Source organism: Halichoerus grypus, chromosome 5 (assembly GCF_964656455.1).
Source record: "Halichoerus grypus chromosome 5, mHalGry1.hap1.1, whole genome shotgun sequence".
In the NCBI taxonomy this organism is placed as follows: Eukaryota; Metazoa; Chordata; class Mammalia; order Carnivora; family Phocidae; genus Halichoerus; species Halichoerus grypus.
In genome coordinates this window covers 139845947-139870830 of record NC_135716.1, presented here as the reverse complement: position 1 = coordinate 139870830, position 24884 = coordinate 139845947, and the positions used below count along the sequence as shown (strand labels likewise).

General features: G+C 41.5%; 1 pseudogene; it reads left to right on the top strand.

Moving 5' to 3' along the window:
• The first annotated feature begins 1737 nt into the window (after window positions 1–1737).
• LOC118554067 (bridging integrator 3 pseudogene) lies at window positions 1738–2458 on the top strand (annotated as a pseudogene).
• The last annotated feature ends 22426 nt before the right edge of the window (window positions 2459–24884 follow it).

The window sequence follows — 24884 nt, the reverse complement described above, 5'->3', positions numbered from 1 at the left end:
ACCCAGGTTTTAAATAGCTGCTTATAGCGGTGTATGAAGAAAGTGTTAATTTATAGCCCTTGGATCAGTGGCCTTTCTTAATGGCTCCTTGGAGCAAATCTATCAGAACATGAAGAGCACAAAGCTTAGGTTGATGTTAATGAAAACTACCCTAGCCACCCCTATCTGAGATATTACTATTCCACTTTAGAATGAAAGGTAATGCAGGATGTTAAATTCCAGAGGCAGACAAAGTTAGGTTTGAACCTGGCTCTGTCCCTTTGCTAGCCTTGAGAAAGTGTTTTCACCGTCCTGGGTTGCTGTTTTGTCTTCTATCAAAGCAGAGTGTGATTATGCACTATTGTGTTAGTGGAATTACATTAAGTAACATGCAAAGAATTTGGTCCCTAGGAGGTTGTTAGCAAATGTTAATCCCTTTCTACCTTCTCTTCCTCATCAGAGGGTCAGAAACATCAAACCTGGCAAACCCATGCCAAGCACTTAAATTGAGTTCTGTGAAGTTCTCCCCATAAGAAGATCAGTCCTTACAGGGAAGCTGAACACATTTTCATAATTTATGACTGGTCTCAGGCAACAGGCACCCATTTGCAATTTTATGAAAATGATAAATCAATATTCAATAGTAGGAAATAATCGGAAGAAAGGAACAGAGACTTCTTTAACAATAAAAAGGCGGGGGGCTCCATTTCCAACAAGAAACATACCCAGGAGGAGAAATTTGAAATTGGTGCAATTTGCTTCATTATAGCATTGGCAGTTTTCACAGCCATAGTCTAATCATAGTCTAATCATCTAATGTCATCCAAGAGGAGGTGAGTTTAGGGCTCTGCTGGAGGGCGTGGGTGAGTCTCCTCCTGCTTTCTTGGTTCAAGAGGGTATTTTATATCTGAAACACACATTTTCCCTCTTAGGGCTAAAAAATGGCAAAATATAGACAAAGCAATTAAATCCACAAATGCACATGGAAGGCAAACACTGTTTGAAGGTGGATAAATTATTGAAAAAACATTTAAAAAACATCTTCTCCTAGTTAAAGACTGTAGCTTATAAGACAGGACAATTTTGTAAAACTCCATCCGAACTAGTACCATGAGTCAGAGTCACCTCCAAATATTGTAATGTAAACCCAGAATCCTTCACCTCCAAGTTCTTCATATCTTACTGAAGGTCACAGGATCTGGTTTAGGTGGGAGTCTTAGAAATAATTGAAATTCCTCAACAACATTACCACTGAGTGGTCTTTCTACTTCTGTTTGAGCACCTCCAGCAATAGAGAAGTACATTCTTCCCAGAGACGGGTTTAGTCTAGTTTAACACAAATGAGTTGAGATGCTCTAATTGCTAGGCAATTGTTCATGTACAGGATCTCCATTAATTTCCTTTGGCTGCCATAACAGAGTACCACAAATTAGGTGGCTTAAAACAATAAAACATTCATTGTGTTATTGTTTTGAAGGCACAAAGTTTGAAATCAAAGTGTTTGTAGGGCCATGTTCCTTCTGAAACCTGTAAGGGAGAATGCTTCCTTGCTCCTAGCTTCTTTCTTCTGCATTGCTATAACCCTCTGCAAGAATTTTTTGTATATGTAATATCCCGCACATATGTTTGTGTTGACTTAATCCCTTGCATAATTTTTAACTCTAAGTGCAACAAGTCTCCTTAAAAAAGAAAAAAAAGAAAAAAAAAGAGGACTGGATTGCAGCTGAGGACCCTCATGGCAAGGTCAATATTGGGACCATGAGCTGTATTCCTTTCAAGATTGGGCAGCCCAAGAAACAGATTGTCCCCACAACAGTGGGGAGAAACTTTGAAAGGGTATATGGAAAACTCCAGCATCTGGAAGAGCTGAGCAAGAGGCTGCAGAAGGACATGAAGTGTGAGATATCCTTGGATTTATTCTCCATTCCCCTTTGCAAGCAAGACCAGGATTTCCTGAACTTGGTGACAGCCCTGGACTTGGCCAAGAAGTGGATGGATGCCCTTCACCAAGGAAAGGAGAACCAGATCCAAAAGACTGTGATTAAACCCTTACAAAAGTTTGGCAGTGTCTTCCCTAGCCTTACATGGTGGTGAAACGGCAGAACAGTCCTTGTAGGACTGTAGGAGATTGCAGGCCAAGGTGGAAAAATACAAGAAAAAGGAGAGGTCAGGGCCAGTGCTGGCCAAACTCCCCCAGGCCCAAGCAGAGCCTTGGACTGCATGGGATGACTCTGAAGCCAAGAACAAGTAGCTCCTGCATAAGATACTGTGGTTCTACAATAGTCAATACATTAATTCCAGCTCAGCTCTGAGACCCTGATTTAAGTACAGGTGGTATGATAGTCTGAAATGCATAAGCTCTTTGGAGACTTGACCCAACAGCTTGGCCAGCCTGGACACCTGGACAAGCAGCATGAGTGGGAGAATGAGGCCAAACTGAGTGAGCTCAGAGCCCCCCTCTATTGTGGCTGATGACTGAATCCCTGTCCCCCTTGGGAGACTCCTGGGACACAAGTCAGTCTCTCAAGTCTTTTCAAGCTTAGGCTCAGGTGTCAGCTCAGCAAAAAGCGCCCCCCCATGGGAGAAGTATGGCAGCCCATAGACTAGGGATAGAGGCAGCTCCCACTCTACCTCAGCAGCCCTTTGCAATGAGCCTGGCACCAGAAGCCCCAAGCAGGTAGCTCTCTCCCCACTGAATAGCAAGGGCCTATAGACCCAGGTAAGCAGTATAGTAAACCCCCCAGGGGCTTTCTTATTTCCAAAGGACTGCCCAAAGTGCATCCTGGCCTAGGGCCAATAGCAAGCTTCCAGCCTTCAGAGGGCATGGGCTTTGTCAGCTCATTTGAAGTCTAGCCTTGCTTGCATAGTTAAGATTACATCTACCTCCAAAAGACCCATCCTGGGGAGCCCACTGACCCTCATTTCCTTTCCACTTCAAAGACTTTTTTTTTTCCTGGAAGAAGCCCTGCTCTCCCAGAATGTGTGAATCTGGGACGTTGGCCTGCCCTGGGGAGTGTTAGAACGATGGTCCTCCAGCCTGGACAGGTCCCTCACTCCAGCCTCCCAGCATGACAAAGGCTGGTTCAGCCGACTTCTATCCATTAGGTCAAGGGCGTGGAAGAACCCCACGTTATACTTTCCCCATGTAACCAGGACTCAACTCAGGTCAATGTCCTACCACACAAAATGTTACAGATCAATTCATAGGGCTCAAAGCCAGAACAGTGGGTTTTACGCTAGCAGTTGGGCCGGGGCAGAGAGAGAACAATAGCCTGAGGCTGCTTTTCATGGGGAAGGCTCCAGGAGCAGGTAGAGATGGTCTCCTGGGACAAATTCTAGACACCTTGCAGCTGCCGGGAGAAAGAACTGCCCCGGGTGTGTGCAATGCAGTGGTACGTTTGGGTTGCTGAATGGTAGCCAGCACCCTTTAACCATGGTCTCTTGAAATCCGAGCGGCGTAGGATGCAGTCAGTGGTCACATATGGGGACTTAGTACAAGATGTTGACTCCCTTAAGTCTGTGTTCTAAGAAACCAGACACCTACGCATTAGCTGCGAGTGATTCCTCCAGCTTTGCACTCTTCCCCCATTGACTGTCAGAGTCTTCCCCAGGCCCTGTATCACTACCCAAGGACTCATAAACACTAGTGCCAAGTAACAAGCTCTCTGTACGGTTTGTCTTTTCAGAGAAATCCTAGAAGATTAGCAGCTTGGAAAACCATGATAGCCACGGAGTTGATGTCTGTTTCTATGTTTGTTTCCTTCATTTTATTGTCCATGCAGATCATATATTCTCTTGGAAACCAGCAGGAATCCTAAAAGCCTTTCAGAATAATATATTTCCTCCTGTTCTTTTGGGCTAACCTACTTCAAAACCCTCATGTGTTTTATCCTGGATTTGCTGAGGTTTAATATGTTACACTTGATTTGTTTATCCACATATGGTTGTGAATTGAAGTATATTCAATATTGAAAAGGATGACTTCTTACTGGCAGTAGCTGTCAATGAGGATGTGTTTTCAGAATCTAAGCAGCAGAAACCTTCTAGAGCAAGTTCTCAACCAGTGGCAATCTTGCCACTCCCAATCCAGGGGAAAGTGGCAATGTCTGGAGGTATTTGGGGGGGTTCAGACTGCTTTGTGTATAGGGTGCTATTGGCTTTTATTGGGTAGAGGCAGAATGTGCTGCTAAACACAATCATAGGACACTCTCACACAAAGAATTACCTGGCCCAAATATCAATAGTATGAAGATTGAGAAACGCTGATGTAGAGGAATATTTTTCTCCTACAACCTTTAGACATCACTTCGGAAACTGTATGACCCATATTCCAGGCTCAGATCAACTACTTATTAATTATTTTAACATGGGCAAGCAGCCTAATGATTTTGGACTTCAGCTTGCTTGTATATAAAATGAGGAAAGTGGCTTTTGGGGAAGAAATTGGAACATGTTGAGTTACTAATTGTATTTTATGGTCAAAGAAAAAAAAGTGTTTAATATTCAAAGATGCTTATTGAAGAATTATTTATAATACTGAATATTATAAAACAGTTTCGTTTGAATAGATGGCAGTTCATCTATTTCATAGAACATTATGAGGATCTTACAAAAACAGTTTTTATAACAAGGAAAATGCCTTTATTATAATGTTAAGAAAAAAGAGTAATGGAACTCAGATTTGTATGTAAAATAGACCAGATGGAAATTTTTCACTTTGTTTCCTGAGTTGCCCTTCCATATTTCTTACTGTTGCACTTATCACAGTGACTAAGACTCACTCATTTATGTGTGTGTCTTCATGACCAGACTGTGTACTCCCTGGGGATGGTAGGGAGGGATCTTAGTCACCTCTCTATCCCCAATGTCTTGCATATAACTAACTGTATGTATGGTCTCTCATGAGACAGTTAAGTGCTCCAGGCTTTGGTTTCCTCATCTGAAAAATGCAGGCAAAACTGTGCATGCCTCAGAGGTGCTGAGAGCAATAAATAGGCAATGTTTGTAAAGATCATAACACATTGTATCTGACACATAATAACCATTCAGTAAAACTAGTTATTCCTTGCATCCCTGCTCCACCAGTAACAAGACATGTAACCTTGGGAAAGTAAATTCAGGTCTGGTCAGGTCTTCTCTTTTTTTCTTCTCTGTTTTTCCCTCTGTAAATGCAAATGTGTACTAGACGATCTCAATTCTCCTTCCCATGTCCCAGATTCTTATATCTTTTGATTCTAAGGATTAAAGGCTTCAGGATTCAGGAGGCTTGTTGGAAGCCTAATCCTGTGCAGACTCCGTAGAGCTAAAATAGTGCCACCGACAATCATCAGGAGGGAGAGTGGTGGTGGGTGGGCTGGAGACCATGTGGTGTAGGGGAAAGAGCCCTGGTTGAGGTGTCAGGGAACTGGGACCTAACTCGGACACTGTGAGGCTCGGGCACATAGCATTTCTCCATGGCTTCTGACTTCCTCACCAGTAGCAGCAGAAAGAAATAGCTAGAAAATTCAGGGACTCTTCCAAATCTCACCTTGTGAGATGGTGTCCTATTCATGTGCTGCCAGGCATGCTCTTCTGAATTTGTTCTTCTATGTGGTGGTTGCTGCCCAACCACGATGTGGCTGCCTTCCTCCCTCAATCTTTCTACGAGCCTAGGTTTTGATGTGTTCCCTTTTAGATGCCAGCTTATTAACCACTCTTTTTTTAGCTGGCCAGAAGTCCCAAAATAATGCAAGATATTTGTCTGAATATCTTAGGGTCTTTTCTATATCAGAACGACCATAATGAGACTCATGGGACTAACGATACATTAAGAAAAAACTATCTGGTACTGAGAAACCAAAGGCAGTGGGGAAATCCTTCACAGGAACCCAGAGAGTTTGGAGAAATAACAGATGGGAAGCAATCTGAAAACAGATTAATAATGACAAATAAATCATTAAATCTTCCACTTACGCAGTGTTGCTCCAGAAAGAACAACAGATAAATAATGAAGACAAATTTAGACTCGGCATTTGAATCAAATTTATAACCAACAATAAAACTAACTACCTTTCAAGGTAGGGAGCCTCCAGCTGGAGAGTGGAAAGGTTTAATGCTGGAGAAGTTTCTTGCCTCTGATGAGAGAAGAGATTTAATAATCTCTAAATTCTTTTCAGCCCTGAAAAGGTGGCTCTGTCTGTGAATGAAGCTGTGGCTCGGAGAGGACCAGCACTGTGGAACAGCTTTCATAGCAGGTGCCCGGCACTGTGGGAGAAGCCTTGATGTTTTCACAGGGACCCTAAGGAGAGAACCTTAACAATTCCATTTTGCAGGTGAGAAAATTGTGACTCGGACAGGGAGATTGTTTTTCCCAAGCTTGTAAGAGGTACAACAGGCTTCAACTTTATATCTGAAGCGTCCTGAAGAAGCCAGAAATCAGCTGGTTCTCACTGTTTTGACTGCACTGGTTTGGGCTCCTGAACTCTTCCATAGAAGACCCAATTAAAGGGCAGGTTGCTAAATGCTCTGCACATAGAAGGGGAGAGGAGGAGGAAGGAGGTTGTCTGTGAGGAGAGCTTGTCTGGGAGCTCCCACCACCTGGAACCAGTCAGCTCATCCTCCTGGAAGCTGGACTGCAGGCCCCGTGCCAGCTTGTCAGTGGAGAAACTGGCCAGAAGAGAACTCACTCAGAGGCTGTCAGACACAAGGCTGCCCACAGGTTACACTGTGAAAGGGGCATCTTAGGAGCAGGGACAATGACCAACCTCAGCGACTGGCAGGAAGGGAAGGAAGAGGGAGGGGGCTGAAATGCACCATGTGTCTACTTGGTGCTCAACACTGTGTTGTGCTCAGCACTTTTTAAATATTTCCTCTTTTAATTCCTCTCTACAATCCTATTAAGTAGGTATTATTTCCTTCATTTTTATGATGGAAATGAAGACACTGAGACCAAAAGAGTTTAAGCAAATTGCTTTACATTATTCAGCAGGTCTTGGATATTAAGCCAATCTTGTCTGACTCCAAATTCCACATTTTCTACCAAACGATGGTTTTCCAAATTCTGTTTGCTGGTGTTCCCTTTCATGTTTCACCATATCTGCATGCACTTGTACTTCTTCTCAACATTTTTCTGCAAACCACTCCTCTCCTTCCTAAATTTTACTTAATATGAATGCATTTTAAAAGGAAGATGCACGAGGCCATCGTATATGGAAAGCAATTTCACTTGCCATAAGTAGATGGTAATAACAAAAATAAATAAATGAAAACAAAATAGTGTTATTAAATTCTTGCTGTAGAGTCTTATGTCTGGAAGGCTCTGTGCCCAAGGCATACTTTCTTTCTGAAAAGTGAGGATTAGCTAACTGTTAGAGAGGTGCTGAAGATATAGAGAACCAAAATAATGTTTTTCTCTTTGGTGTAATCAAACAGATTGAAAGATAATTGAGACTCTTGTGATGTGGTTCAAAGCTGTTTATGCCCTTTCTCTAGCCCACCCCACACCATCTCCAGGACCACAGCATTCCATGCTCACACTTTGGGAAGCTCAATCAGGATGGTGGTGATATTATTAGCTTCTGTTCTGAAGTCAAGCAAGTGCTCACGTTGAATACCGTCTCAGGTGAAACAACACAGATTACTAGACAGAAAGCAGAGAGAAGGATTCTGAAGATAAATAGATCCCCTTAAATGGTTTTCCCACTCCACGTCTTCAATCCAATGTATCATAATTAAAGGTTGTGACAATCTTCTACTAAGAAACATGAAATGGTTTCTTGTGGCAGATATAAACAATTCTCAGATCCTTAGCCTGGCCTTTAAGGCCTTGCAAACTTCTGTTATGCCTCCTCACCAGCATTATACTTAGGCCAAAGAGAGCCAAAATGAACCACTCATCATTTCTTTTATATGTCCTCAAAATGTCTTGCCCCCATAGTATTGTTAATCTGTTGCTATGTTTAGGGAAACTCTCCCTCTTCCCACTGCACGTTGGCATGTATAGTATCCATGGGCAGAGAAAACCTGGAAAGATGAGAGAAAGAGCAAGTAGTATGTGAAGGTCTGCAAGATGTCTTGCATTTGGCAGTATGAAAGGTCTGAGAAGCTTCTGCCGGAATTGTTTCAGTTGTGTGTTAGGGAGGCTGGTGAACTGAAGATCAAATGGGAGTTGAGTAATGGGAGGTAGCAAGAACACGTTGAGCTACAAGTTGAAGAATGAAGTGTTGGATAGGAAGACACACAGGAGAGCTCCGAGCATGTTTTTAGGTGAGGTTTGGCTCCTTTTTGGCAGGAAGCAAAAAGTTAGGAAGAAGTTTAAGATGTAAATCTAGAGAATATGGGCGGGAACAGAATCAAGAAGAAACGTGAAGGGCTTGGCCTTGCACGCAAGGATGGACACTTGGAGAAGCTCACAATGAAGTGGTGACCTTTCTATAAATGGAATGGAATGAGCAGAGTGAATCCATAACACACGCTACCACTAAGTAGCTAGAGAGTCAGGATCTCTCTGGATTTCTGCCATTCAGTATATAATAGGAGAGTCAGCCTGCTAATAATTATGTGAAGTCACAGAACATTTAAAGTCGAAGTCCAGGGGCGCCTGGGTGGCTCAGTCGTTAAGCGTCTGCCTTCGGCTCAGGTCATGATCCCAGTGTCCTGGGATCGAGCCCCACATCAGGCTCTCTGCTCCGCGGGAAGCCTGCTTCTCCCTCTCCCATTCCCCCTGCTTGTGTTCCCTCTCTCGCTGTGTCTCTCTCTGTCAAATAAATAAATAAATTCTTAAAAAAAAAAAAAAAAAAAAGTCGAAGTCCAATCTTCTACCTTATGCTTGGATCCCCATCAGACAGAGATGAGGTCTACTCTCTTAACTTTAGTGGCAGGAGATTGATGCCTATTCAGAAGAGAAAATTTCTCTTCAGAAAGCCTTAGGTATCAGGAAGTCCTCTTCTAGACAGAAGGAGTATCTACCTCCCTGCCAGATGGTGCCAGTTTTGCCCTTAAAAATCCCTCAGGACTTAACTCACTCTTCAAATATGTATGTAATGATGGATTTTTTTTCCCTTTGAAATATTAGGTTGTTCAACCCTTTTTAAAAATCTGTGTTTGTCTTTTTTTTTTTTTTGTATATACCAACATATATTTAAGTTGTGATGTCCACAAATAAAAATAACATTCCAGAATCCCAGATGTGGTTTGATCAGGGAAAGGTAGTAAAGAGTTCATTCTAGGCACTAGGTTTCATTAAGTCTGGCCAAGTTGCTGATTGAGATTTATAGAGTACTTATAATATGCAGGCAATTTCTTAAGAGTTTTAAAGCATCATCTTTTTAAATCTTTTCAACATGAGGTAGAAACTTTTAATATTCCATTTTACAAATTGGCAGTTGGAAGCCAAATAAGTTTCCCAGAATAAGTAAGCTAGCAAGTAGCTGAGTTGAGATTTGAACTCAGGTTCACTTGACTTCACTACGTTATGATCTCTTCACATGTTGATGTGTTGTTAGTCATCTTCCTTCCATCCTGAGCTTCTTTCCATCCTGTACAGATAGGTTTCTTCAGGTGTTGAGCCAAGAATATGGCACACAGAGGTTCTTGTTAAACATGGTTTGGGTCCTTATGGTATAGATATTACTAGCTCTCACTCTGCAGATGAAAAAAATGAGGCTCAGATAAACAAGTATTCACTAAGTGCCTACTAAGTACCAGACTCAGTGCTGTTGCCAATGGTGTGACAAAAGTAAGCAAGCAAGTAAGTACAAGTATCCGAAAGTAAAGAGTCGTATCTCTGGGCTCAAAGGTCAGCATTATCTCCATAATACCATAGCTTATTCATCCAGCAAAATTGCTCAGAGTCAATATAGAAAATGGAGTTTGCCCTCTCCAGCAAAAAGGAAAAGTGAAGGCATCCTTAGAAAGAGGGGCTACAGTGAGGAAAAACAACATTGTACACGTCAAGGGGTAGAGATTCTCTTTACCTTTCCCCCGCCACAGATCTAAATTTTATTAATGCCCACCCCACCCTCCAGCAAATGTGGCATTCTTTTAAATATGCCCTAAAAGTGTAAATCAGAGCAAAGACCATATTTCACGCCAAGAGGCTTGTATATCCATCAGGTATTTATGGCGCTGCTGTTCGCCAACTCTTCCATCTGGGATGCCTTTAGTCATCTTTCATCTGGGACACCTATTAGAGGAACTCCAGAGCCATCCATAACAAAGGGGCTCATCTTTTAGAACTCCTTTGGCAGGAGTGAGAAATCCAAAGGTTTCCCATAAAGCCTGTGTTTCGAATTGCGTTTAAAGCAGTTGTTTGATATGATAATGTCTTTGGGGGGAAGACTTGGCCCTGCCTCTCAAGGATAATAGAGGACAATTATTTTATTCTGTTGTGCTGTCTAACGAGGAACCATTTATTAAAAGCACAAGAGTTTCTGTAATCTACAAATTATGGAGGGAAAAGATTGCAGATCCTCTCTGTGCCCCCCTCCCCCTGCAAAATAGCCCTAAAAGCTTCAGTGAAAAAAAAAGAGCGCTTTTTATCTTTCTAAATAGAGTAGTGAATACCTGCTATAACCCAAAACCAGTTTTAAAAAAGCACCCAGAGAGGAAAGATTTAATGGACTCTCCCATTAAATATGATCGAATATTCCTGGAACCAAGTTGTTTCCTATATACTTTCCAGTTTGACTCTGTTCAAGTAAAGGTAAAATCTAAACATGAGCTTTCTTTTTTTAATAATCATTTTGAAAGAGATGAATGCGTCTCTGGGGGAAAAACAACAACAACAACAAAACAATAGCTTTAATTGTCACTTTGAACACCGCAATACTATCTCATTAATTCCTCAGCAGAATGCCTCATTATTAAAATAATATGTGGGGAGTGTGTAGTCCAAAAAAGCCAGGAGACAAATTCACTGCTAAAATGTTCCAGAATGTCTCAGAAAGGAATAAAACGACCAGAACTTTCATCCTATTCCAATCATAGACACATGTCCATGAAGAACTGTAATTCATTTTGACAGTGCTCCTCAGAGGGTTCCAAACACACAGACCCATGCTGGAGACCACTCGGACTGCTCCCATCCTTGGCCTGGATGCGGAGACACCGGGCTGCAAGTGTCTCCCATCGATTAGTCATTCAGAACAGAGAAGGGCCGGCTCAATGCATGGGAGTGAGGAAGCTGCAGAGTCTTATGCCTTATTAATTGGACCTTGCTATTTAAACTCTTGAAAACTCCAAATGGCTTTGGCATGAAGTCAGAACCATAAAATAAATGGACTCAAGAAGTGAATAGGAATAGTCTGAGCTAGGCCATTTTCTGTTCCTCCCTAGAATCCTCAACTGTATCTGGTACCAGAATTTCAAGTTCAGATCTTAGCTGAATGCTCAGCCACCCATTTACAGGCTAATGAGACTGTAATCCAGACTTTTCTTTTTCCCCTTTTAGTTCTGGCTTCTTCAAGAGGTGTTGGCATAAATAAATAACCACCTTTAGTTTTCATTGGACAGCAGGTATGCGTCTGTTAAATTTGCCCAGCAAGATAAAAGCTCACTTGAGTTTGTGGTTTGTTTTTTTTGTGGCTAGAATTTTGTCAAGCCAGGGTGCCTCCTCTGCTTTTCCTATAGACTTTCTGAGTAAATCATCCTGAAGAATAGTGACCCCTGGCACCGAGCCTGGGAGAGGTTCTGCTTCTGGGAGAGAAGGTAGCAGGAGAGATCAGCCTGGGTTTCTTTTTGGCTTTGCTTCCTTGACAATCAAGACAGTCTTCTGGGGCGCCTGGGTGGCTCAGTCGGTTAAGTGCCTTCAGCTCAGGTCATGATCCCAGGGTCCTGGGATCGAGTCCCGCATCAGGTTCCCTGATCCTTGGGGAGACTGCTTCTCTCTCTCTCTCTCACGAATATATAAAAATAAAACTTTAAAAAAAGCCTCCTTTGTCTCAGGAAAATGAGCAGTGTCAGGCAACCAAGCAGACACCTTTGTCCTCAGCACCCCCACCCCTCCTGACCCTTGTGAGGATCATTGGCAGATTACCCTTTGGTACCTGGTCTGTGAGCGGGAGGCCCAGGGAGACTGCATCGAGGGTAAAAGTGGCAAAGCTGGATTGCAGGTTGATGGCATGCTATTTAGCATGCAAAGAGATAAATTGACTAGAACTATCAGAGACAGCTAGGGATAAGAACAGGATGCGGCTAAGTCCAGCTCAGAGGTTCCCGAGTAGAGGCTCTGCTAAGGGAGATTGAGGGGAGAAAGGGGCACCCTTTCATTAGCCACCAGCTGGTCTCTTTAGAGCTTCACAGACATTATCATATTTAAACCTCACAGCAGCACTTCCAGGGAGCTATGACTCCCATTTTATAGGTGAGGAAACAGACTTAGAGATTTTAAGGTGCATGTTCTAGGGGTGTGGTGTGGACATTAAGGTTGAAAACTATGGCTGTAAATCCCCCAAATCATGGTAGGTACTGCCTAAAACTCCTTTGTGTCACCTCATGGGGACAACTGTGCACCTCCATCCCTGTGCCCCTCCCTTCCTCAGTGCTCCCCTCCAGCTGTTCCCATGCCGACGCTTCCCAGTGGGGTCTGCTTGGTGTCTCAGTACTTCACCTGGGCCTCTGCTCATTGTCTTGGCCTTGGTAACCAGTATTCTTTTTCCTCCAAATAAAATCTAATCTTGGCTCCACTTCCCTGTACTTATGTTGACACAACACGAGGAAGCATGAAAAGCGAAGCAAGAGGCAGAAAAGTGTGCTCTAGAGTTTCTGACCTCCCCCTTTATCCTTTTACTAATTTAAGGTATAATTTACTGTTAAGAGCATGGGCTCTAGAGGCGCCTGGGTGGCTTGTCGGTGAAGCATGTGACTTGATTTTGGCTCAGGTCATGATCTCAGGGTCATGGGATGGAGCCCTATGTCAGGCTCCTCACTTAGTGGGAGTCTGCTGGAGATTCTCTCTTTCCCTCTCCCTCTGCCCCTGCCTCCCTCAAATAAATAAATCTTTTTTTTTTTTTTTTTAAGAGCATGCATTTACTCAGAACCCAGGGTTCAAACTCTGAGGTCACGTCTCATTAGGTGGGTCACCTTGAGCAAGTTTCTATGTCCATTAGCCTCGGTATTCTCATCTACAAAATGGGGATAGGAATGGGTTCCTCACAGATATATTGTTAGGATTACATGACATGATGTATAAGAGCACTAAGTATAGCGTGGAGTGCTTAGTGAGTACTTCATAAATGGAAACTTATTTAGGGTAGATGTTTAAAATTAAATGGTCTCCATATTTATTTTAGAGTTGATAAACAAAACTAACATCTATGGAAGGGATAAGATGGTACTATCAGAGAATACTGACCCATCTTCCCCTAGGATGCTGAGGTCCCTTCCTACCCCTTGGAGGAAATATCCCTTACACTGCAATTTTTCATGTCTTGTAAGGTCCAATCAATACAATTGATTTAATGATTAATTTATTGTGTTCCTCAGTAAAAGCCCTGCATCGACGTCTTAAAATGGAATCTTATTGCATTTGAGACAAACACAACTAATTGGCAACAATCACTTAAAGGGGAAGCACAAAGTGTTCTAAACACACATATACAATCAAAACCAATAATGAAAAAAACAAAACAAAACCCTTGCACTATTTTAAGAATGCAAAAGTGGAAGGAAGAGTTGAGTGTTAGCATTTTCTGAGTTGCTGAGCCACAGAGAAAGATCATCTGGGCCAGTCATGCTATCTGTATCCTGATATTATTCATGACCTAAAGATCTGTGAGGACTTTAGGAGGGTTTTTCTTCCCCAGCTGTTAGTATGAGGAACAGTTGTGTTCCTTTTTGGCTTGTGGTTTGTTTTTATCTCATAGTCTGTAAGCAATGAGGCCTCCATCCTCCCACTGGCCTATAGAAGACCCAGAGACAAATCTGTGTCCTATCCATACCCTTGGGTGCATTTTTTAGTTATGCATATTGTATATATTTTGTTTCTGGACCTGTGTTTTTGTTTCTACCATTGTTTACCTTTGCTTCATCTTGCCCACCAAATTATAAAATGAATTACCTAACTGAATGTCAATGTATCTTTTTAAGTTGCCTATAAGTATATTTGGAACAAAGTAAGGGATACATAAAGTGATAAATGAACAAATACAGAAATTAGAAAAAAAGAAGTCTAATTTCCTGTTCTCCCATGCCACAAACTAGGTTTGTATCTGGTTACTTGCCACAAGATTTGTCTTCTGATGAAAACAAAAGGAACTCCACCAGCAGCTATCCCAACCCAGTGGTTGGTTCTTTTCAAGGATTCTGTCCTCCTTAGCGCCCCCTCCTGAGAGTCTGAGTGTGAGAGGGGATCCAGGGAGGGGCTGGGGAGACCTGACTTGGCCACAAGGTGTCACTGTTGCTGCACTGGAGGGAGGTCTCTGGACCTTGTCTTTGGCAGCCGGAAATGCTTCCTCTTTCCTCAACTAACTCTTAGGTGAACCAGGATGAAATAGCATTCATTAGATTTTTTTTTTTTTTTCTGCTCTAGAGAGAAAGGATAAGAACTCTTTTTGATATATACTTTTCCAGGGGCCGTGAGTGTTAAGTTTAAGGCAATGGAGGGATCAGTGATTTTTAAAATTAATTTTCCTCATCAGGAAACCGTCTTGATGGGATTGTCTACCTAGCACCGCACGGAGAGCACCTGCTGAGACAGCCAAGGGCCTTGGCCAGATCCTGGGCTTTGGAGCCCGACAGACCTGGGTTTGCATCCGGGTGCCCTTTCCTCTACTCCTCCACCCTTCCTAGCTGTGTGACCGTAGACAATTTTGAAACTTTCTGTGCCTCCGTTTTCCTCATCTTCAAAATGTCATTTATAATACCTATTTCAGAGGACTGTCATGAGAATTAAACTGGGTTGGGCATGAGGAGCAGAAGCTCATAATAGGTGTTCAGTAAATGAGAGCTATTATCCCTAAAATGTGAGCTGGGGATAGCTGTCCGGTAAGTCAAAATAAATCTTGTGTATTTTTTCCAATGTCTGCAGAAACTAGGCGGAAGGGTGTGTGTGTGTGAGAAAGACAAAGAGAGGCAGAGAGGAGATGAGGAGGGAGGGAGGGAGACGGTAGCATGAGCTGCAGTGTCTATGCAAAGGGAGGAGAGCTCCTAATACGTCACGCGAGACAGTTGCCGGACCTGTACCCTAACATCTCTTTCCCTGCCTGACAGTTCTACAACTTTCTTCTAGTGATAACCAACACTTCCGAGATGCTCACTTGTGACAGAAAGCACAACACAGAACAAGGAGCAGCCTATCCCCAGGACGGGGGCTCACCAGCCTTGTGCTCTGCCATCATTTGCGCCAGCTCAGACAGACAGCCTCCTCAAGGGAACGTGGGCTTTGGAGTCAAGTGCAGGTAGAGATTCCAGCTCCCAGACTTACTAGCTGTGTCACCTTGACGAATTTTTTACTCCTTCAGAGTTTCACTTTTCACCCTTTGTAAAAATAGGGATAATGATGTGATTATTTGTGTTTTTTTGTGAGGGATTAAATAAGAGAGTACAAGTGCAAGTGCAGAAGACAAAGAACACAAGTTCCCGGTGGTTCTATCCTGTTCAGGGAGGAAAATGCTATCAGGACTGTCTGGTCTGGTGCAGGAAGATCCCTCCCTCGACCTGCAGGGTCTCTCAGAACTGCCTTGTTTCAGAGATGTGTAGAGGAGAAAAAACACAAGTTCTATTTTAAACACAGTAAGTTGGAGGTGTCTTGTTGGATAGCTTGGTGGAGATGTTTACCAGCAAGTTGGATGTGTAAGTCTACAGGAACTTTGGAGGAAGTCTAGTTGGAGATACGGAAGTCTCCTGAATTGGTCAAATTATACTTAAGCAAATAACTTTCTTTCTGGTCTTTTCTGTCCCACTGCCCTCCTTTAATTCAGTCGAACACATGCTAACTGTTAGATCTCACTTTCTTTCAGGGAGCCTTAGGCTAGATGGAGGTACTATTCTTTCCATTTGGCTCATGCATTCTTCCTGGGAACCCTTACATTCCTGCCCAATTATCACTAAATATGAAATCTTCATGGAACTATGAAAGTCTCTTCCATAAGCTGTGGCTTCCTGCCTCACCCAATTGAGACGTTTGAGACTGCGTATTCTCCAGGTTGACCTAGAATATGATATTGTTGTGGACTCTTAGAAGAGTGCTGACAGATGATGCATATCAATATCCTATTTTTCAGAATTGCCAACTGAGGCCTGGAGAATCAAGTGATTGTTCTTTTTAAGGCAATAGACTATAATCCAGATGGTGGTTCAAATACTCCCGAGGCCAGGGATTAAAGTCCAGCCCTTCTTATAAGCCAGCTATTCTAGGGTTGAAGGGAAATTCTTTAATGACTTTATATACATAGAATCCTCAATTACTGTGGGTCCTTGTGACACAGAATTTTATTTGTCACGGGATAAAAAAAATCTTGGCTTTCCTATATAGCAATGAGTTAATGAAGCACAGTTTCCCTAACAGTAAGAACCAGAGGGATTGAATCTGTGCTGGGCATCCATTTATGATATTCTGTCAGTCTTGGCCAATATTTCCCAGTGTGATTATGGAACATGAGTCCTTTAGGATGCCTAGTTAGAAAAAAAAAGGTTTGGAAAAGCTGCATTTACACTCTCATACCCTTAAATACCCACAATGAAAATTAGCACATGAAGAACTGTAGTTCTAAAGAAATATGCTCAAAGTCTGTGCCTAGTTCAAACCCATATTCCAAAACATGACTGACCGTGGAGCTCAAAACATCTGCTAACATCCCATAGAATACGTGTTTTATGAATTATCATACTTTGAGTTTCTGATATAAACACTGTTCTGGGTTCTTTATTGGTTTTCATCTTTCATCTTTCCAACCAGCTCGTGACATAGACATTGTGTGTGAGCATTTGATGCTGAGGACGTTGAGGCTCAGAAAGGTAAAGGAATTTGCTCAGGCTCACAGTCTGGGTGCCGTGCTTTTCACTTTATCTTATTTATAATTTTTCATTCATCCTCCATATGCCCTTCCTCTGTGTCTTCACTGGCAGTATTCTCAAGGCCTGGAATTGGATTCTCACCATTCCTGGCTGCGAGAGCTTCCTTATCTCTGAAGATCTAGGTCAGGAATCACCTCTGTGGTGCTGTTTCTCCTCTGTGCTCTCATGGCTCTCTCCTTACCTCTACCTATTGTCCACTTTATTGTGGAAGTGTCTATTTGTGTGCAAGATCCTTAAGAGCAAGTGTTATATATTCATTCTTGTTTGTATATCTACTAACAGATAGAGTAGTACTTGCTTGACAATAGGTAGGCGTTTATTAACATGCCTGGCATAGAGGCTCAATGTCTCTCTGTTGCACCGAATTGAACTGAACTGAACCGAAGCCAGTTCTTACTATCTTCAAAGCCCCAGACATTTCCCATTATACCTCACTGCCTCCCATTCCAGCTGTAAAAGTTCTATTATGTTTTGGCCCAAATAAGCAGCGGACCTGTTTTTGTTCCCATGGTAGTTGGTAATGCTGTGGAGAATTATAGGGAGCAAATTTGGGAGAAGAATAGGCACCTAAACTCAAAGTTATATTACATCAAGGATTGCATTAGCAATTTATATATAAATCCCCTTAGTACAGGGCTGAGAACAAAGAAAGCTTTCGTAAACGTCAGCTCTTACTTAAACCATTATAATTTCAGAGAATGGGTTCAGTCATTGTCAAAAATGTTTTTGTTTCAGGCCTGGAGTTACAGGTTAGATTCTGGCATTTTTGTCGATGAATACTTCGGCTGGGTAGATCCAACCTGAAAGTTAAGATTCTCGTGTTTAGAACAGAAATAGCTAATTCAGAAGCTGCTTGGTGGGGGGCATTCTGGCATAGACAGGATATTCTCTCAGAGGGGGTTACCCACCCACACTGGATGCCATAGTCTGCAATGGGGGTCATTAAGACCCAGAGAGAAGAGTTCTGCCTGGAAATCTAGTTAAATCCCTCTTCCTACCTTTCCACCCATGTCTAGCACCATCTACCTATCAGGAGAACAGGAGTCTGAAGCTTAAGCTTGACCACAATTTTGGCGACTTTGCTATCATAATTCTTTAAGAACAGATTTATAAGGTTTTACTGTTAGTGTTTCTATGTGTTTCTCTCCCTTCTATTGAAGGCTTCGAGGCTTCTCTCCCTTTGTCCCCATCTCTGACATTAAGCTCTGAAGGTTATCATGCATAAATAACCCCAGGTTTAGTCTCTGGCTTATTCACAACCTCACATTCTTTGAAAAACTGGAATAGGCTCTTGACTTGTCTTCCTGCCCCTGATGATGTTAAAATAAATCATGCCAGTTCCATGCTTTAAGATCTCCCATGAAAAATTAGAGCTATTCACCTTGACAAGCAAAATTCTTCATAATCTGTCCCAATCACCAACTTCTCCAGCTATGTCCTTTATCACTTGCCTACTTGTACCTGTCCAAGTACCCAGGTGTGCATTGGATTTCTTACCATTTCCCATTCTGTGCCTCTGTACATTCTTGCTGTCAGGGATTTTCTTCTTCCTCATGTGTTTGGCATTTCTTACTCATCCCCCAAACATCCCTTCTTCTGTGAAGCCTCTCTTTCTCCTCAAAGGCAGTGTGCAAAGCTGTTCCTTTGGGCTTCACTGTATGTCACCAGCCCTCTGTTTCATTGACACAGAGTCCTGTCTCTTCTCTTTCACGAGAAAGAGAGTTCTGGTGATGTATGAAGGACCTTTTGTTGGAGGAACAAAGGGCTCATAATGACTACCTGCCGCATAACACTCTCTTTCTTCTCCTGTGGCTGGAATGTAAAATTCAGGCTTGGTAGACCTTTGCTAGGGAGTTCCTGAGACTGAGATGGCCCCATGGGACCAGGTAGATACCAGGAGAGAATGCAAAAGGGGGGGGAATCTACTTATTTGGGATTGATCAGAGCTCTGTCTTAGAGTTCTCCCCTGAAATTTACTTTTGATTCACTTACCCCATATGGGATCTATTCCAGCTCTCTAGAGTAGGCAGGGATTCAGACAAAAACCATGGCAAGGAAGAACCAGGGCACATATGGTTGGCATCCTTTATGTTATCTTTTCTCAGGAGCTTTAAGTGACTGAGCAGGGATTTGGGATCCTGGCTCTATCCCAAGCACACATTATAACACCCAGCACATTGAATTGTATTTGTTTCTGTGTCTTTCTTCCCTGTTAGACTGTGAGCTTTTTGTGTCCAGGGTCTGGAGCACATTTCCTCTTGTTACTGTGCCAGGTCTTGTAGCTATCTCAACAAAACAGCAGAGGTAGCCTGGTGGCAAATACCGTGGACTTCGAAGGTAATCAGCTTAGGTTCAAATCCCACTTCTACCACTTTAGGGGCAAGTGACGTCAGGCAGGTGAAATAAGCTTTCTGGTGCTTCAGTTTCTTCATGCATTTAGTAAGGATAATAATAGTGTCTTTTCTATGTTGTAGTTAAGATGATCCAGTGAGCTAATGTGTACAGACTATTTGTACCTGTCACTTAGCAGACATTGAATAGTTGCTAGTTATACATAATTTTATTTCTCTAGGGCATAACATTTTATCAGCATATAGTAGGCACTTCCTAAATGTAAACAAATAAAAAAGCATTGAAGAGAAAATTTTTCAAGGCACTGTGCAAAGTGACTTGGGGCAGGGTGTTGTTCTCTAAAGAGGATGGGTTGGGAGTAAGAATGAGGAGTTTGAATTATAGATCTGCCGCCTTCTACTTTCATTAACATGGGCAAGCCATTCAATCTGTCTCAGCCTCAATATTATTTAATCCCAGAGGTGGGTGTTATTTTCACCTTCTGTTTTATTTGTGTCCCTGCACAGTGTCTGGCGCCCCATTCTCCAGACAGAGAGCTGCTTCCTTATGAACCAAAGCTTTGTGACAGACAATGCTAACTAAAGCAGAGAGCAGAGGGGAGGGCAGGGAGAATCTCCAATGACCAGGAGCATTGAGGACTCCTAAATTCTACGGTCTAAGTGGACATGCTTTGTGTGATCAGGACCCATGTTTTTTATTTGAGTATTGGTTTTATTGAAATAGTAAACAGATATGTCTTATGAATATGCCTTGTCTCTACTATTTCAGGTACTTTGGACACCATTTAGGGAAATTGTTAATTTCAATATATTTTAGAAAAAGGCCTTTTGGTTTAGTGAATACATCTGAATTTTGAGAATTAATTAATTAATTAATTTGCATTTCAACCATACCCAGAAGTTTTAACAATCTTAAGTAGAGGTTATTCTGGGATCTATTTTGATGAAGAGATGAATCAGTTAAGACTCATTGGGGTTTGGGGGTGGGGTGGGCAGTGGTTGGGTGTTAAAGTTTATCGAGTGCTATTTTATGCTAAACTTTCTCATTGTCATGTCATGTCAACCACCCTGTTTGCCATGATTAAGCCCATTTTCTAGATTAGGAAGTAGGCCCCAAATAATAGACATGAAGAGTAACAGTTTCAGAATTTGAAACCCAATTTGTGCTCTTTGGACTATGCCACACTGTGTTAGGAAGCAGCAAGTGATGACTCTCAGACAAGGGCTAGCACATAGGAGGGGCTAAATAAGTATTTCTTCCATCATGGATGGATGGACTGCTGGATGGAGGCACACACACATAGATGGTTGCATACTCCCCAAATTCCCAGCAAGGTAAAATGTGTTCAGAGTCACAAGAACTGTGCAGAGATTTAGGAGTTTAAGGAGGCAGAAAGCATTTCAGTGTCTAGGTGAAGTGCCAAGTGACTAGGATGGTACCAAGTTCAACAGGTGCCAGCCGAACCCACAGACATCTGTAAGAAAAGGAATAAGCCTTTCAGACGCCTCCCCTGCAGCCCCATTTGCTGAGTTGACAAGTTAATTACTCAGCTATCAGGAGATAACTTGGTAGCGGTAACACGTGTAACTGTGTAATTATCAGGGGTTCCAGTAGTCGCTGTGTAATTATCAAGTAGTTTTCATGAAACAACATGTGTTTGCTTGTAAATATACAATTAAGCGGTGTCGCCACCGTTAACTATAAAACAAAACCAGCATCTGGCACTTACGGTACCAGCTGTGGGTCCCTACAATTAAACTTTTCTGTAAATAGGACTTTCCAAAGGGCGCCAAGTCACAAAAACTCACAGGAGCACATCTGATATCACCACTCATTCTGTTCTTTTTGACTGAAATGACATTTTCCTATCATACCTGTAAAAATCCAATCCATTCTTTGTCAAGCTCAAATGCCTTTTTTTTTTTTTTTTTGTATTTTGCAGATTCCTTTAAACAAGATGTAAATTCTGCTTCTCTAAATTCCCTAAACCGATTTGCACCTCTTTTAACTTTTAATATATTCTGACTACCTGGGAATTTGGGGCATATCCATCTGTCAATCATGGCACAAATATTTATTGGGCCTTTATTATGTGGCAGGCCTTGGACTAGGCAATTAGAGTATAGTGATCATCAGAAGAGATACGGCCTCTGTTACCACAAACCTTAATAGTCTAGAATAGGAGGAAAGACATATATACAAATAATTGCCAGTGTCGTAAATCTTGTAAAAGAAGAAGTCAAGGCTAGTGCTATGGGTATTAATTCTCTTAGTCTAAGTGACTTGCGGGTGGTGGTCCCAGGTCCTATTTCCTCATTTATGCAATAATTATTTATTTAGCACATACTTTGTGCTGTTTGCTGTGTTGTGTACTAGGAATTTTACAATAAGCAAGATGGACATTGTCCCTGCTTATACTCTAAAGTCCCAAGGTGGCTACCTCAGGACCTGTAGTAGTGTACTCAGTGTATATTTTTTCTTGCCACTGACACTAGCTAACAGTCCTAATATAAAATTATAGTATCCTTATCTTTATGTTGTCCAAAAGAATATAGTGATATATGTTGTATTATCATGGAGTATAGATATTTTAACTGGTCATAGAAGATATTGACCCAGAAGTGAAAACTTAGATTTATAATTTGCTGTTATATTTTCTTAAAATTCCCCTATTTATTATAAAAAGCTTTAAAGAAAACTTGGAAAATATACAAAATAATCACACAAAATTCTCCTACTCAGACAGACCTGTTAAGATTAATTCCCCCCTTATATTTTTCACCAATATTTTTTAAGGTAAAAATTTTGTGTCCTGCTTTTTCTTCTACTTAGCATTAGAGCATGAACATTTTTCTATATTATTAGAAAGTCATCTCAATTTAATTTTCAAAAAATTTTTAAAGATTTTATTTAATTTTTTTAGAGAGAGAGCACAGGAGCAGGGGGAGGGTCAGGGGGAGAGAGAATCTCAGGCAGACTCCGCATTGAGTGTGGAGCCCAATGTGGGGCTCAGTCTCATGACCTGAACCGAAATCAAGAGTTGAACCTTTAACTGACTGAACCACCAAGGCATCCCAAGTCATCTCAGTTTTAATAACTTTTATATCCCATAGATGTGACTAGAGTTCTTAAGCATTTCCTTAATGCCTGACTATATCATTCATTCATTCAATTGATATTTATTTAGTGCCTATTTCTTTTTATCAGCACTGTTCTAGGCACTGGAAATATGGTAAAAATTAAAACTGAGAAGGACTCCAAGAGTTTACAATCTGGAAGAGATATAATAAATAAATAAGTAACTATATAACTATGGCCAATGATATGAGATAAAAGAAGGTTAAGAGGCTAGAGGGTCCTGGGGAGGTACTCTTGTCATAGAGAAGTCAGGGATAGTGTCACTGAATAAGACCTGGAGGGGATGGGGTTCACATGCAAGAGTTTGGGACAAGAGGAAGAAAAGCAAGTGCAAGGATCCCGAGGTGGAAGTGTGTTTGGCTTGTTCACATTATAGCAAAGATGTAAGTGTAGCTGAAAGAGAGTCAGCAAAGGGGAAGAGTAGTGAGATCAAAGCAGTAAATGAGGATGGTGGCGTATGGATAATGTAGGGTCTTGTAGGCCACTGAAGGTCTTTAAGTCAAACAAGGAGCTAAAACGCTTACATTTGAACAGATCACCCTGGTTGTCATGTTGAGAATAGATCATAGGAAAGGAGAAAGGGACAGGAGGTCCTGATAGAAGACTATAGCAGTGATGCAGAACTATTTTTTTGGTCTTTTAATTAGAAATAAGTTTTTAAAATATTTATTATAAAATTTTTAGTGAAATTTTGTAGAGAAATAAAAAAAATAGCATAATGAAGTCCCATACTCAACTTTAACATGAACAACACACCTGGCTAATTTTGGTTCATTAATATACCTACTCATTACTGACCCCCACACCCTGATGTATTTTTTTAAACAAAATTCAGACATACACTTTGATCTCTAAACAAGGAAAGGCTTCCTAAACTAAAAATGCAGTGAAGAAATCCCCAAAGAAAATCTTACAGAATTTCCATAGACTAGAATTAAAGGTTCTGGACATAAAAATTATATTTGGGAAAGTATTTACATTAAATATACACAAAGTTTGTCATAAATAAAGAATTAATAGAAATTGATGAGAAAAATTACTAATACTCCAGGATATATTTGGGAAAAGTCAATAAGGACCCTTTTAAAAATGGATAAAAAAATGATACTAAAAACTGTAATTACACAAGAAATGAGATAAAAACAAGCTAAAACAATAAGATAAATAAAACCACCCCTCCCTCACCACCCCATAACAAACATTACTAAGAATGCCAAAAAATTGGAACCAACTTTGATGCTCAATCACAAGTTAGAATATTGATTATCTCACTCAATTAAAAACTTTTTTTTAGTTACTTTAGACTTGTAGTTAAATCACATGATGAACATTAATTGTATCTTGTTTGTTGTTGTTTGATGGTTCTTTCATCTATACTAGGTCGGTCTTCCCAATAGGTACCATCTCATTCATAGGATGGTACCTTCTCTGGAAAAAGTTGACTGTTTAATGCTTGTCTAGATCTGTCCAATCATTATTTGAAAATTGGTTACTGGTTCCTCTCCTAGTTCCCCAAATATTACCCAGTCAACAGGTTATCTCTTATCAGAATTAAGGAAGGCAGTCAGTGGGTGATGGCCCCCACCTACATTTGCATGTGCATGTCTCTTGCTTTTGAGCCCTGAGACTTAACATTCCTGTGTTCACAGTGGCATGTGAATGTGACCACCATCTATCTAGTCAGACAAGCCAGAAATTGTGAGACCTCTCAGGCTTTCTCTCTCCCATTCAATCTATCAACAATTCCTAGTGATGTCACCTCTTAAAATTTCTTCAGTCTGCCTGCTCTTTACCAAACCCAACTCTGATACATCATCATTTCTTTTCTAGATTACTTTCTACCTTGGTTTACCTACTTGCACACATGAATCTCTTCACTCTATTCTCCATATTTCAGCTGGAAAAAGCCTTTTAATGCAAATTAAATTGTGTTGCTCTCCTAATCGAAACCATTCAGTGTCCTCCCACTGGACGAAAGTCATGGCCTTAATCCCACCTATGGCCTGCTTAACCTTCCTCTCCAGTCCATCCCACATCAATCTGTCTATAGTCTTGACTGGCTCCAACTAGTTGGCATTTCTTTCAGTCCCTCAGCCTGGCAAGATTCTAGTCCACCATAGGGTCTATGCGTATATTGGAACACTTTTCCTTTATCTAGTGTAGAGGACAATGCTAGTGCTTTCCCCTATCTCCTAGAAGCTATTTTCCTTTATCTAGTGTAGAGGACAAAGCTAGTGCTTTCCCCTATCTCCTAGAAGCTATTTCTATCAATTCTTTGCACCTCTCTTTATGTGCTCTACATAGTACCTTTAGCAACTTTGTGGAGGATTGTCCTCTGGTTACTGTAGCCACTTTGCTGGCAGAAAGTGTCTGTGAATTTTAGCCCCCCTCCCACAGGGATCTTTAACCAATAGCTCTAAGTG